A 14,250-nucleotide genomic window follows, 5' to 3' on the forward strand; every position below is an offset into this window, starting at 1 on the left:
GTAAAGAAGATTCAATTAAGTTGATGCTAATTATTACAATCAACACTTTTTAAATAAGTCTGAAGGAAATACGACGTATGAGTGTATAATACGTTTTAAGTTCAGTTATTGAATGAAATGGTACTATCACATTTATTTAACCAAGTTACCGTAACAATAAATATCTGAGTTACTTGAACCTCAATGGAATATTTTTTTGCACTTGAATAGTTTGAGTTAATAAACTTAAATGTTTTTAGGCAGTTTGAGATGAACTAACGTAGGTTTTACAGTGGTAGCGTTTCCAGGACTCGCTTTAGAAACACGTCCGTCCCGGCGGAGACTTCAGTTTCATCAGGTTTATTTCCTACAAATCTGGTAAAAGTAAAACCAGAGTTCAGACTTTTACCTCAGTTAGTTCAATAAGTTTAAACATCTGACTTATAGAAAGAAAAGCAATTAAAGAATGAGCTGCTGAAACACGACCTTCTTTCATCCATTCTGCCTTTACACCTCCTCTCCTTTCCGTCTTTTTCCTTTTCCTCTCTTCTCGTCTCCTTTCCTCTCTTTTCCTTTCCTTTCCTCTCCTTTCCTCTCCTCTCCTTTCCTTTCCTCTCTTTTCCTCTCTTTTCCTCAACATAAAACTACTACATTTTTCTCTTTTTCTCTTAGTTTGTTTTCAGTCTCCACTTTCGTCTCTTTTTTTCCTCAAACTCTAAATTCTCATCGAGTCCAAATAAGGGCGTGTTTTTTCTCCCAGCATTCATAGCAGGATCAGCTGTTCCTCATACATTCATACGTTCATCCTCATACGTTCATCCTCATACGTTCATACGTTCATCCTCATACGTTCATACGTTCATCCTCATACGTTCATACGTTCATCCTCATACATTCATACGTTCATCCTCATACGTTCATCCTCATACGTTCATACGTTCATCCTCATACGTTCATACGTTCATCCTCATACATTCATACGTTCATCCTCATACGTTCATCCTCATACGTTCATACGTTCATCCTCATACGTTCATACGTTCATCCTCATACGTTCATACGTTCATCCTCATACGTTCATACAGTACACTAACACAGGAGTTTCCCCCATGGAGGGAATAATAAAGGTTATCTTATCTCATCCTCATACGTTCATCAGACTCTCTGTTAAACTCGGCTCAGATAACATTCATGCCTTCACAATAACAGGCTTAACCGGACTGGAACCCCCAACCCTAACGGCTAACGGCTAACGGCTAACGGGGGACTGGAACCCCCAACCCTAACGGCTAACGGCTAACGGGGGACTGGAACCCCCAACCCTAACGGCTAACGGCTAACGGCTAACGGGGGACTGGAACCCCCAACCCTAACGGCTAACGGGGGACTGGAACCCCCAACCCTAACGGCTAACGGCTAACGGGGGACTGGAACCCCCAACCCTAACGGCTAACGGCTAACAGGGGACTGGAACCCCCAATCCTAACGGCTAACGGCTAACGGGGGACTGGAACCCCCAACCCTAACGGCTAACGGCTAACGGCTAACAGCTAACGGGGACTGGAACCCCCAACCCTAACGGCTAACGGCTAACGGGGGACTGGAACCCCCAACCCTAACGGCTAACGGCTAACAGGGGACTGGAACCCCCAACCCTAACGGCTAACGGCTAACGGGGGACTGGAACCCCCAACCCTAACGGCTAACGGGGGACTGGAACCCCCAACCCTAACGGCTAACGGCTAACGGCTAACAGCTAACGGGGGACTGGAACCCCCAACCCTAACGGCTAACGGCTAACGGGGGACTGGAACCCCCAACCCTAACGGCTAACGGGGGACTGGAACCCCCAACCCTAATGGCTAACGGCTAACGGGGGACTGGAACCCCCAACCCTAGTCCTCTATGAGCGGTTCCCCATGCTAACGGCTAACAGCTAAATCCTGAATTATGGTTCTGCATTAAACCAACGCCGTCACCGTAACTCCGTCATGAACCTTCAGACTTCTCCGTCTCTCCATTTCTCCGTGGTGCAGTTCCCTCCGTGACCGCTAGTTAGCGATCTTTTCCTGAATGGTTTATCCGACTTTTCCGGTCACAGTGAATCAAAGAGATAAGGACAACTATTGTGCAAAATAAACAAAACTAAAAAAAATCACACATAAACGAAGAAAAGAGGCTGAAATTTCACGACTGCTTCAAACCGGAAACTGGAATGCGTTGCTACCAAGTGAACCAATCACAGCCCTCTCCGTCTGCGTTTGGTCTGCGTCGCCTCGACACGTAGTTACAATTTTCGGGAGGTGCAGGTCAGTGACGGCGTCAGTGACGGCGTGTGCTACGCGTCGCTGCAGGCACGGTGTCGTTTTGACGCAGAACCATAACTCACACTAACGTGTCTCCACAAGCCTCGCTGCTCTTCCGCCGGTGAGGCTTCTCTGCAGAGACGTGACGGGACTTGTGAAGGAACGACGGCCCCGAGGACGAGGAGGATTTACCAGGTCGTGTCTTAGAGTCGGAAACTTCAGCTCATGGAAACTTGGGGCCCTCAGGTGCTGAGGGGCCCCAAGTTTCCATGAGCTGAAGCTAAAGCTAAAGCAGCAGCAGCAAAGGTTCTGCAGGAACTTCCTGGAACCTGCACACTCCTCCACTGCAAACATCTTCTAGTCCAGGGGTCCTCCAACCCAAAATGTTTTAGATCCATATTGGACCAAAAAACACAAAAAACAAATATGTCTGGAGCCGCAAAAAATGAAAAGTCTTGTATCAGAATTAGAATGAAGAAACTCATGCTGCATGTTTCTATGTTAGTTAGAACTGGGGGAAGATTTATTTATTCATTATGCACTTCGAGAAAAAAGTCTAAATGTGAGAAAAAAGTCAAAATTTTGAGAAAAATGTCGAGATTAAAAAGGAAAGGAAAAGGGAAGAGAAAAAGAGAAAAAGAAGAAATAAAGGAAAAAGAAAAAAGGGAAAAAAAAAAAGGTAAAACATTTCTTAAAAAGCTACAGGAGCCACTAGGGCGGCGCTAAAGAGCCGCGGGTTGCTGATCCCTGATCCAGAACTACAGAGGGGACAGTTATCCAGAGATCTAATGGTTCCCAGAACTACGTTCCCCGACACCTCCCGGTTCCTCCTGCTCCTTAAACGTCAATAGAAAACTTTGATTTCTAAGAAAAATCCACGAGTCACACCGGTGAGTCATCAGCAGCTCTGGCCGCCGGCCAATCCCGTCTCTCCGTTCCTCATGTGATCATGTGGACCGTGTCCGTCATGTGATTCCAGATCTGAGTTATTATTACCAGAACAGAGCAGCGTCTGTTCCATCAACACGTGAAGATTATCCTCATCTTTCAGTTTCCTAAACGCATCCTGGGGTTTACGGGAGTTTAATCTCTGCCAGGCTCGTATTTACGGTTATTAATGATTATTATCAGGATTATTTAACAAACATTTGTAGAAAATAGGGGCAATAATACGGATATATCCTCCTTATTTTATTTCCCTGACTTGTAACTTTAGGATTGAGGAAAGATGATCATTTATTGCTTCATGAACTGTCAATCATCATCGCCGTATTTGAACCTTCGTCACACGAGTCACGTTTCCACGGGAAACCCAGCGATGACGCGTCGTCATGGAAACGTCTCTAATATCCCAGGAGCATTTCTACGATTCCAGGGTTTTAATCCACTTATTCACTACAGTGTCATGGAAACGGTTTTTGGGCATTTCTAAATCTGAATTAATCAGATCTAGTTTCCAGCTGTTTTTGGCCTCAATCAGTGCGTTTACATGGGGAGTTTAATTATTCTGTAATTCAGAATTAAATTTAGATCCATGAATGACCATGTAAACACCTAATTCTGAATGAAAATGGCCATTCTGAATTAAAGTTAATTCTGAAGTAAGTGGCTGGTTTATTACGATTTTAAATCCGAATAGTATAATTCCGCGATCATGTATACACTCATTCAAAGAAAAAATAAATATATAAAATAAAAAAATAAATAAATTTAAAAAATAAATAAATTAAAGGAAAAATTTAAAAAAAGATTTAAAAAACAAAAAAGATAATAAAAAAATTAAAGAAATAATAAAAAATGAAAAAATAAGTAAAATAAATGAAAAAAAGAAAATTAAAATAAAATTAAATAAAAAAAGAAAATAAATAAATAAACAAATAAATAAATTAAAAAATAAATAAATTAAAAGAAAAATTTAAAAAAGATTGAAAGAGAAAAAACTAAACAAAAAAACTAACAAAAAAGATAATAGTAAAAAAATTAAAGAAATAATAAAAAATGAATAAATGAAAAAAAAAAAAAAAAAAAAAATTAATTAAATTAAAAAAAAATCTATTATTTTTTTTTTTATTTAAAAATGTATCCACTCATTCCTCTTTAAATTAATTCTGGTCTTTCTTTCTGCTCGTTCCCTCCCCGTCTGTCTCCATGATCTTATATTCCACTGGGCTGGTTTTCCTAACAAAGTTTCCAGATGCAGCAGCAGTAAACGCTGGTCAAGAGCAGAGAACATTTATTTAATAAATAATAATCATTAAAAGAACAGATGGAAACAGGAAACATAGAAACTGTGATCTTTTCAAAGTTGTAGCGGCTAAGTTCGTTTTTCTCCCGGTAGACGTAAGGCCAGAGCTGATGTCTTTTCCTCGTGGCGTTGTGTTAACTGATCCTTCCTGGAGCTAATGATGGTTCTCTAGTTTGAGCTCCCACTTCCTGTCATTAGCCGCCGCCGCGGCTACAAACAAACTTCCTAAGAGTCACTAGTGTTTGCTAGCGCGGCAGCATCACTGTCCACCGTTGCCGTGGAAACCAGGGGGATCCTGGTGCGTAGATGGGACGGGGATCGGACCTCCGGACCCGGAACCCCCCAGAACCAAACAGGAAGTGGCTCTGCAAGGCCTTTTCCTGTCTGACAATCAACAAGAATGTGATAGCTGCTATTATTAGCATAGCTGCTACGCTGCAAAAACTCACAATCTTACCAGGAATATTTGTCTTATTTCTAGTTAAAATGTCTCATTTTTAGTTAAAAAATCTCATTACACTTAAAATAAGACTCATCACTGGAAAAATAACTTGTTATTTGACAATTTTCACCTGTTTCAAGTACATTTTCACTTGAAATAAGTAGAAATATCTGCCAGTGGAACAAGATTTATCTTCTTATTACAAACAAAACAATCTTGTTCCACTGGCAGATTTTTCTACTTATTTTAAGTGAAAATTTACTTGAAACAGGTGAAAATTGTTGTTTTTCAACAACATTTTGACTTTTTTCTCGACATTTTGACTTTTTTCTCAAAATTATGACTTTTTTCTCAAAATTATGACTTTTTTCTCAAAATTTCAACTTTTTTCTTTACATTTCGACTTATTTTAAGTGAAAATCTACTTGAAACAGGTGAAAATTGTTGTTTTTTCCAGTGATGAGTCTTGTTTTAAGTGTAATGAGATTTTTTGACTAAAAATGAGACATTTTAACTAGAAATAAGACCAATATTCCTGGTAAATGTTGAGTTTCTGCAGTGTGTAATATGTTGTGTAACAGAAACACTGATGTCACTAAGGATTTAATCAGGAACACGCCGTTTCCCCCCCCTGGTTTCCACGGTTACGGAGGAATCTCCCCCTCATGATGTAGAACATGAACGTGAATGAAAACCAGGCGGGGAGGGGATGAATCCCTGTAACCATGGTAACCGGGGGGGTAGAGGGGGGTGAGATTCCTCTGCTGTGAATCAGCTGTTTAAGAATCATCTCTGGCTTCAATCACAACACACCTCTATCTCTCTCTCTGTTTCTCTCTGTTTCTCTCCATCCTGACCTGAGCCATAGGAGCAGCGAGCTGGAACCGGCGGTACCAGACCTGGAACCGGCGGTACCAGACCTGGAACCGGCGGTACCAGACCTGGAACCGGCGGTACCAGACCTGGAACCGGCGGTACCAGACCTGGAACCGGCGGTACCAGACCTGGAACCGGCGGTACCAGAGCTGGAACCGGCGGTACCAGACCTGGAACCGGCGGTACCAGACCTGGAACCGGCGGTACCAGAGCTGGAACCGGCGGTACCAGACCTGGAACCGGCGGTACCAGACCTGGAACCGGCGGTACCAGAGCTGGAACCGGCGGTACCAGACCTGGAACCGGCGGTACCAGAGCTGGAACCGGCGGTACCAGACCTGGAACCGGCGGTACCAGACCTGGAACCGGCGGTACCAGAGCTGGAACCGGCGGTACCAGAGCTGGAACCGGCGGTACCAGAGCTGGAACCGGCGGTACCAGAGCTGGAACCGGCGGTACCAGAGCTGGAACCGGCGGTACCAGACCTGGAACCGGCGGTTCCAGAGCTGGAACCGGCGGTACCAGAGCTGGAACCAGTGGTACCAGGGAGCCCGGCTCAATTCAATCCAATTCAATTCAATTCAAAAATAGCGTCTATTAAGCCTGTGTTGAAAAAAATAGATTTTCTGATTCTAAATCGATTCTCATATTAATTCCTAAAAATCTATTTGTATGTCTAAAGACCAATTTTTTTTTTATTAAAAAAAAAAATATATATATATTTTTCTCATCATTACATTTTTGCCTGGTGAACTTTAATCCCAGTAGTTTTGAAAACTATTTTTCTTTAGAGAAAATGCTGGACATTTCAGCTTAAATTTCTAAATGTTATATTAGTTCAATGAAGTTGATATTATCTATATTTACTAGAGCTTGTTTGGTTTCTCTGTTATCGGACACGGTTTGTCATGAAATACCTGAAAAATGCCGTTGCTTCATGTCCAGCTGTGTCTGTTACAGAATAAATCACCCAAGATAAAATAATCTGTTTACTGCTTGAACTGTTGCAATTTCTTTCTTTTTTTGCACTTTAAATGGATATTGAAATGCCTATTTGAGTTATTTATTTCTTAGTTATTTCACAATAATTATTGTGAAATTATTATTTCAATAGTTATTTTACAGTCATATAATCCAGGCAACACTAACCCAAATCAATATCGGATCAAATTAAATGGTGATAATCCATTCTGAATCTTAAGAATATTTGACATTTGAATTGATACCCAGCTCTAGCGTCTAATACAACAACAGTTGTCTCTAGGATCTTTCCAGAGACCCAGAACACGAACATAAACCCCGAGCAAAAGGCTCCCTGGTACCGGCGTTCCCAACTGTCCAGGAACCAAACGGAGCCAGAAACACAGAAACCCCCCGTGAACACGCCCCCCCCATGCTAGGCCGTCACTCTACCCTTAAGGCTGGATTCTGGTTCTGCGTTAAATCAACGCCGTAGGGTTAGCGGCTACGCGGGCTACACGGGAGTCTCTCCGTAGCTACGCTGTAGCCTGCTAGCACCTCCCAAAAAAATGTAACTACGCATCGACAGAGGTGGTAGTAACGAGTTACATTTACTCCGTTACATTTACTTGAGTAAGTTTTGGGAAATGTTGTACTTTTAGGAGTAGTTTTGAATCACTATACTTTTTTACTTTTACTTGAGTAGATTTGTGAAGAAGAAACTGTTCCTCTTACTCCGCTACATTAGGCTACGTTGAGCTGTTACTTTTCTTTTATCCCTTTTATCCACGTACGCGTCAATCTCATGAATCACTGGTGATTCTTTGGTATAAATGTTAGTTTTTTGCATGTTTTGTCACATTTACACAGACTAAATGTTAGTTTTTGCATGTTTTTGTCACATTTACACAGAATAAATGTTAGTTTTTGCATGTTTTGTCACATTTACACAGAATAAATGTTAGTTTTTGCATGTTTTGTCACATTTACACAGACTAAATGTTAGTTTTTGCATGTTTTGTCACATTTACACAGAATAAATGTTAGTTTTTGCATGTTTTTGTCACATTTACACAGACTAAATGTTAGTTTTTGCATGTTTTGTCACATTTACACAGAATAAATGTTAGTTTTTGCATGTTTTGTCACATTTACACAGACTCAAACACACACAGAGTTTCTATGAGTTCATGTTTGTTCTAGTTCTGCTGGTTAAAAAAGAAAAGTACAAAGGCTTGAAACTTTGTGCTAATTGTGCTTAATTTATTTTCTTATTCTGTTATTTTATTTATGTTATTATTTATAAAAGTACTTGAATTTACTTTAAGATTATTTTAATTTAAGCTATTTTTTTATTTTTTATTAATTTAATTTATTTTATTATTTTATTGATTTAATTTGCCTGAAGATGATTATTTTGTACTTTTGTCTGTTTGAATGGTTGTGTTAAAAAAATAAATCAGACGTTACTCAACAGTTACTCAGTACTTGAGTAGTTTTTATCACCAAGTACTTTTTTACTTTTACTCAAGTAATTATTTGGATGATACTTTTCACTTCTACTTGAGTCATATTATTCTGAAGTAACAGTACTTTTACTTGAGTCTGGGGAACCAGGAACCAGAAATGGTTTACTGATGGAAAACGCTACAGCAGGCCTGAAGAGACTCGTAGCTCCTGACGTAGCGGTATGGGGGGGGGTGGGAGTGGTTCCCGGTGGAGGGAGGACGTTCCCACCCAGGCAGAACCGTGACCTGCAGCTCCAGGTTTTAGTGGCTACAAATTAGCAGATTTATGACGTTTCTGCAGAGGAATGTCCAGCTCAGCGTTTCCTGGAGTTCCTCGTCTGCAGCCGTCGCTGCTGAACGCTAACACGGAGTTTAATCAGACCTAAAACAGTTAACCTGTTAGCCTGTTAGCCTGTTAGCCTGGGAGGGGCTGGAGGAACCAGAGGGGGGGGGGGGGTTTGGGGGACCAGTCCTGGATGGAAACTCTGAATGTTCTGTTACACAAGGAGGAACCGGGGAACCTTCCCTGCTGCCCGACTCCGGTCTTACAGGCAAAACAGACGCCTCCCCCTTCAAGCTTCTATATTCAGAGAGAAAATGTTAAACTGTTAAAAACTGGAAAGGAAATGCTCTTTTCTGCACATGCAGCCGAAGAGCGTCTCCAAATATGGTTTGGGTTCCCAGAACCACGAGGAGGTAATTGTCAGGGACTCCACCTCTTTCGTTTCAATAGTGATCAGAGTTTGTGGTTCTCTGGGTTCAGTGATGAGAAACACTCAAGAGAACCTTCAACCCTCCCTAAAGTTCCTAAAGTCCCTAAAGTTCCAGGTATCTCAGCACCACGAGCCTCGTATAGAACCATCAAAGAGTTCCCGGTTCCCCGGACTCTGCTGGGGAACTTGGCTAACGTAGCCTGGACGGCTACAGCTAGCACCTCCGGCTACAGCTAGCACCTCCGGCTACTGCTAGCACCTCCAGCTACAGCTAGCACTCCAGCTACAGCTAGCACCTCCGGCTACAGCTAGCACCTCCAGCTACAGCTAGCACCTCCAGCTACAGCTAGCACCTCTGGCTACAGCTAGCACCTCCGGCGTGCCACGCCCCATCTGTCATACCTGAAACAAGTTATGGTTCCCAGAACTACACGAGTACAGTCATGTATACATCTAATGGTTCCCAGAACTATGAATTGGGTACAGTCATCTAGACATCTCAAAGTTCCCAGAACTACAGATTGATACAGTTATCCAGAGTTCTAATGGTTCCCAGGACCAGGTGACCAGACATCTCATGGTTCCCCAGAACTATTCCTGAGTACAGTTACTAGAGCTGGATCATCACTGACCTCCCGATACGATTCCGATACACCAGGTCCCGAGACGATGCCATTTCTGATTCGATTCGATTCCATTCGATACGATACGATTCATTTCGATTCGATACGATTCGATTGGATTTGATTGGATTCCATTCCATTTGATACGATTCCATTCCATATGATTCGATTCGATACAATACGATACGATACGATTCGATTTAATTTGATTCAATTGATTCGATTCGATAAGATTCCATTCCATTCGATACGTTTCGTTTCAATACGATTCCATTCCATTCGTTTCGATTCGATTCGACTCAATCCGATTCGATTCGATTCGATACCATTCGATTTGATTTGATTCAATTGATTCGATATTGATATTCTAGTTACATGACCTTGGGTTTGGTTCTGTCGAGACGCATTGTCATGCGAGTTCCAGTTTCCTGAAACCCCTGCAGGAGAACGACGCCCCGGCCTCAAACCCCCGCTTGACACATTGTCACACAAGTTCGGCGTCCTGAATCCCTGCTGAGACGGCACCGTGGAAGTGTCTTTGACTTCAGCCCCTGCAGAGACGAGGACTTGATCCACGGAGACGCCATATCATGGACTTCCTGTCTCCTCAGGGGGTAGTCCCAAACTGAAAGATCACACCTGACTGTGAATTACTTTTTGTCTCTCACTTGGCTTGTTTATTATACAGCAGGTCCCAAGACGATGCCATTTCCGATACGATTCCATTACGATACGATACGATTCGATTCGATTCGATTCGATTCGATTCGATTCGATTCGATTCGACTTGATTCGATTCGATTGGATTCCATTCATTCGTTTCGATTCGATTTGATACGATTCGATTCGATACGATTCGATTCAATTCGATTTGATACGATTCGATTCGATTCGATTTGATCCGATTCGTTTCGATTTGATACGATTCGATTCGATTCGTTTCGATTTGATACGATTCGATACGATTCGGATCGATTCGATACGATTCGATTCGATTTGATACGATTCCATTCGATTCCATTCGTTTCAATTCGATTTGATTCAATTTGATTCGATTCGATACGATTCGATTCGATTCGATTTTGATTCAATTTGATTCGATTTGATACGATTCGATTTGATACGATTCCATTCGATTCCATTCGATTCGATTCGATTCGATACGATTCGATTTGATTCGATTTGATTCGATTGATACGATTTGATACGATTTGATACGATTCGATTTGATTCGATTCGATTTGATTCGATTTGATTCGATTTGATACGATTTGATACGATTCGATTTGATTCGATTGATTCGATTCGATTCGATTCGATTCGATTTGATTCGATTCAATTCGATTTGATTCGATTTGATCGATTCGATCGATTTGATTCGATTTGATACGATTCCAAACTCATGACCTTGAGTTTTGGGTTTGGTTCCTACCTGGTAACCATGACCTTGAGTTTAGTCCTACCTGGTACACCATGACCTTGACTATGGTTCCTACCCTGGTACACCATGACCTTGAAGTTCCTACCTGGTACACCATGACCTTGAGTTTTGTTCCTAGTTTAGTTCCTACCTGGTACACCATGACCTTGAAGTTCCTCCTCTAGAGCAGCTCGGCCTCGTTGGTCTCCAGCCTCCGGATCTGTCCTCCCTGCTTCTCCAGCCGCGGCGCGAGACCGTCTTCACGTTGACGCTGACCTTCTGCACCTTCTCCATCATGCGGGTGACGCCGTTGGCCGTGTTGCCGTGGTTACGGGCCAGCTTGGTGAGCTCCCCCCTGGATGGAGCTGACGCTGCGCTCCATGTCCTGCTGCCGGACCTCCAGACCCCCTGGGTCTGCTGGATCTGGTCCACGGCCCCGATGATCGGTCCAGCAGCGCCAGGACCAGCACGCCGTTTATCTGAAACAGAGACACCAGGGAACTAATGAGTAAAACAGGACCAGGACCGGGGCCAGCACAGGACCAGGACCAGCACGCCGTTTATCTGAGAAGAGACGGGAACTAATCAGTAAAACAGGACCAGGACCAGGGCCCCGTTTATCTGGAGAAGAGACGGGAACTAATGAGTAAAACCAGACCCAGGACCAGGACCAGCACCCCGTTTACTTGGAGATACAGGGTGTGAACTAATGAGTAAAACCAGGGCCAGTTCCCCGTTCACCTGGAACACAAGACGTATAAGAACTACGAGTCAAAAATACAGACACGTAAAACTACGAGTCAAAAAAATGTTGCAGTGACGCTACGAAACTACGGAATGGTACCAGGGCCACGCAGGAGAAAAAATATCGGAGAGATTTTTTTTTAATTGTGCACTTCAAGAAAAAAGTCAAAGTCCGGCCCGGACCGGGTGGCCGGAGATTGCCTGGGTCGCGGTCCGCCGCCGCGGGATCCCTGGCTGCTTCTTCCCGCGCCGTGGGGGCCCCGCCCGCGGGCCCCCACGGCTGCCGCCGGGGGGGGGGGGGGGGGCCTCTCAGGCGGTGGGTTGCCTCCCTCCTACTTCTCCCCTCTGTGGGGTTGCTGGTGGCCTGGGTTCCGGGTTCGTCCTTGTCGGTCTCGCGGGTGGCGGGGTTGCTCCCCCCCCTCCCCCACTATAGATACACTTCAGGTGGAGCTTTGTTAGGATTATTACACACACACGCACGCACGCACGCACGCACGCACGCACGCACGCACGCACGCACGCACGCACACACACACACACACACACACACACACGTGTGTCTCTGTGTGTTCCTGCTTCCTGGATTGGCAGTGGATGTCACCCCCCCACCCCAAAAAAAAAAAAAAAAAAAATTACTGGGTTTGTATGTGTATATTTATGTATGTGTATGCATATTGTTGCGTATATATATATGTATATATATTAAATATAGTAATAATGCACATATATATACTTTTGGTTTCTACCGTCATGGTACCAATCATTAATATATGTGCAGACAAGGAAAAAAAAAAAAAAGAAAAAAGTCAATGGTTAATGTAAACCATTAAATATCACATTTATCACCAGGCCTGGCTTGGTGCAAAATGTGGTGACTTTTGGCGCACGTTTAGGGGGAAAAAGAACCTAATTTCGTTGGAGGAAGGAAAAAAAAAATCCTACAGAGTACCAGGGCCACGCAGGAGAAAAAATACTTGAGGGGGGTAAGATTTTTTTTTTAATTGTGCACTTCAAGAACAAAGTCGAAATGTCGAGAAAAAGTTGAAATATCGAGAATAATGTTGAAGTACAATTTCAAGAATAAAGTCGAAATTTCGCCTTTTTTCTCAACATTTCAACTTTAATCACAAAATTTTGACTTTTTTCTCGACAGCACGACTTTTTTCTCGAAATTGAACTTCAACATTATTGCCCCCTAAACATGCCTCAAAAGTCACCAAATTTTGCAAGAATTTTGCTGGCGAAAAATTACGTATTCTAATAGTGTCAAAAATGGGCGTGGCCATGCAATTGTGGGTGGGTTGGGGTTTAAAAAATGGCATACTTGATAGAGTTGGTTTTGATATCTGTGTTCTTACCATTTTCTTATTGCCCAAAAATACCAATAAAAAGATATATTAAAAAAAATTGGGCGTGGCCTAACGGCTCAACAGCGCCCCCTAGAAAACTTTGTGCCTCAAGCCCCACAATACGGTTTGACGTACATGCACGAAAATCGGTACACACCTGTATCATGTCACAACTTAAAGAAAAGTCTCTTGGCGCCATGGCCCAAACCCAACAGGAAGTCGGCCATTTTGAACATTTTCAATTAATCGTATAATTTTGGCACAATTTATGCCATTTTCACGTGTCGTACTTTAACGAACTCCACCTAGCAGGATCGTCCGTTCAACATAAAACTCTCTCAGGAGACACAAAAGACGTTAACGATTAAAAGTTATCAAAATGGTGAGTTTTCGTGAAATGGTGTGGCCGTGGCGCCGCGTCAAACTTCAACGTCAAACAGGAAGTGATACGAGTAGCTGATTGGTCGATATTTGATTCTGCCATAACTTTTGAATGGTTTGACATAGAGAGTCGTGTTTGGTGTCATCGGACTCGGATTTGAGTCCTTGACCTTTATTTGTCATCGTTCATCGCTGCTGCAGCTTTCATTATTATTCTTTCTTCTGATGTTTTGTGTAAATTTCAAGTTTTTATAATTATTTCATGCTGGAAATAAAGTTTTGAGTCACCTGTTGGTCGGGCTTCCCCCCCGCCTCGTTGTCCCCGGCGGGGGGGTCGCTGGTCTGGCCCAGGTCCTGGTCCAGGACCAGGTCCTCCGCCCCGGCCCCGGACCCGGCCACCGCCTGGTCCTCGTCCTCCAGGACCAGCTCGTCGTCCGAGACCTCGGTCAGAGTCGGGACGTCCAGGATGGCGGGGGATTCCAGTGTTTCCATCGCTGCCATGATCACTCTCTTCTGTCTCCTTCTGGTCTCTGGAAACTCCTGCTGGGTCTAACGGGTCCCGGTCTCTGATCCCCCTGGCGGGTCGAAGGGTCTGGGGTTCAGGTCCTGGACTGGGTTCAGGTCCTGGACTGGGTTCAGGTCCTGGTTCAGGTCCTGGACTGGGTTTGCAGAGAGACCAGCAGAGTCCAGACGTCCCTCACATC

The 14,250-nt window shown here is 43.4% G+C and overlaps 1 pseudogene; it reads right to left on the reverse strand.

The window, feature by feature from the left end:
- The window catches only part of LOC133419853 (caveolae-associated protein 1-like), a 38,426-nt pseudogene extending 24,176 nt beyond the window's left edge, over positions 1-14,250 (reverse strand).

Source organism: Cololabis saira, chromosome 19 (genome assembly GCF_033807715.1).
Source record: "Cololabis saira isolate AMF1-May2022 chromosome 19, fColSai1.1, whole genome shotgun sequence".
In the NCBI taxonomy this organism is placed as follows: Eukaryota; Metazoa; Chordata; class Actinopteri; order Beloniformes; family Belonidae; genus Cololabis; species Cololabis saira.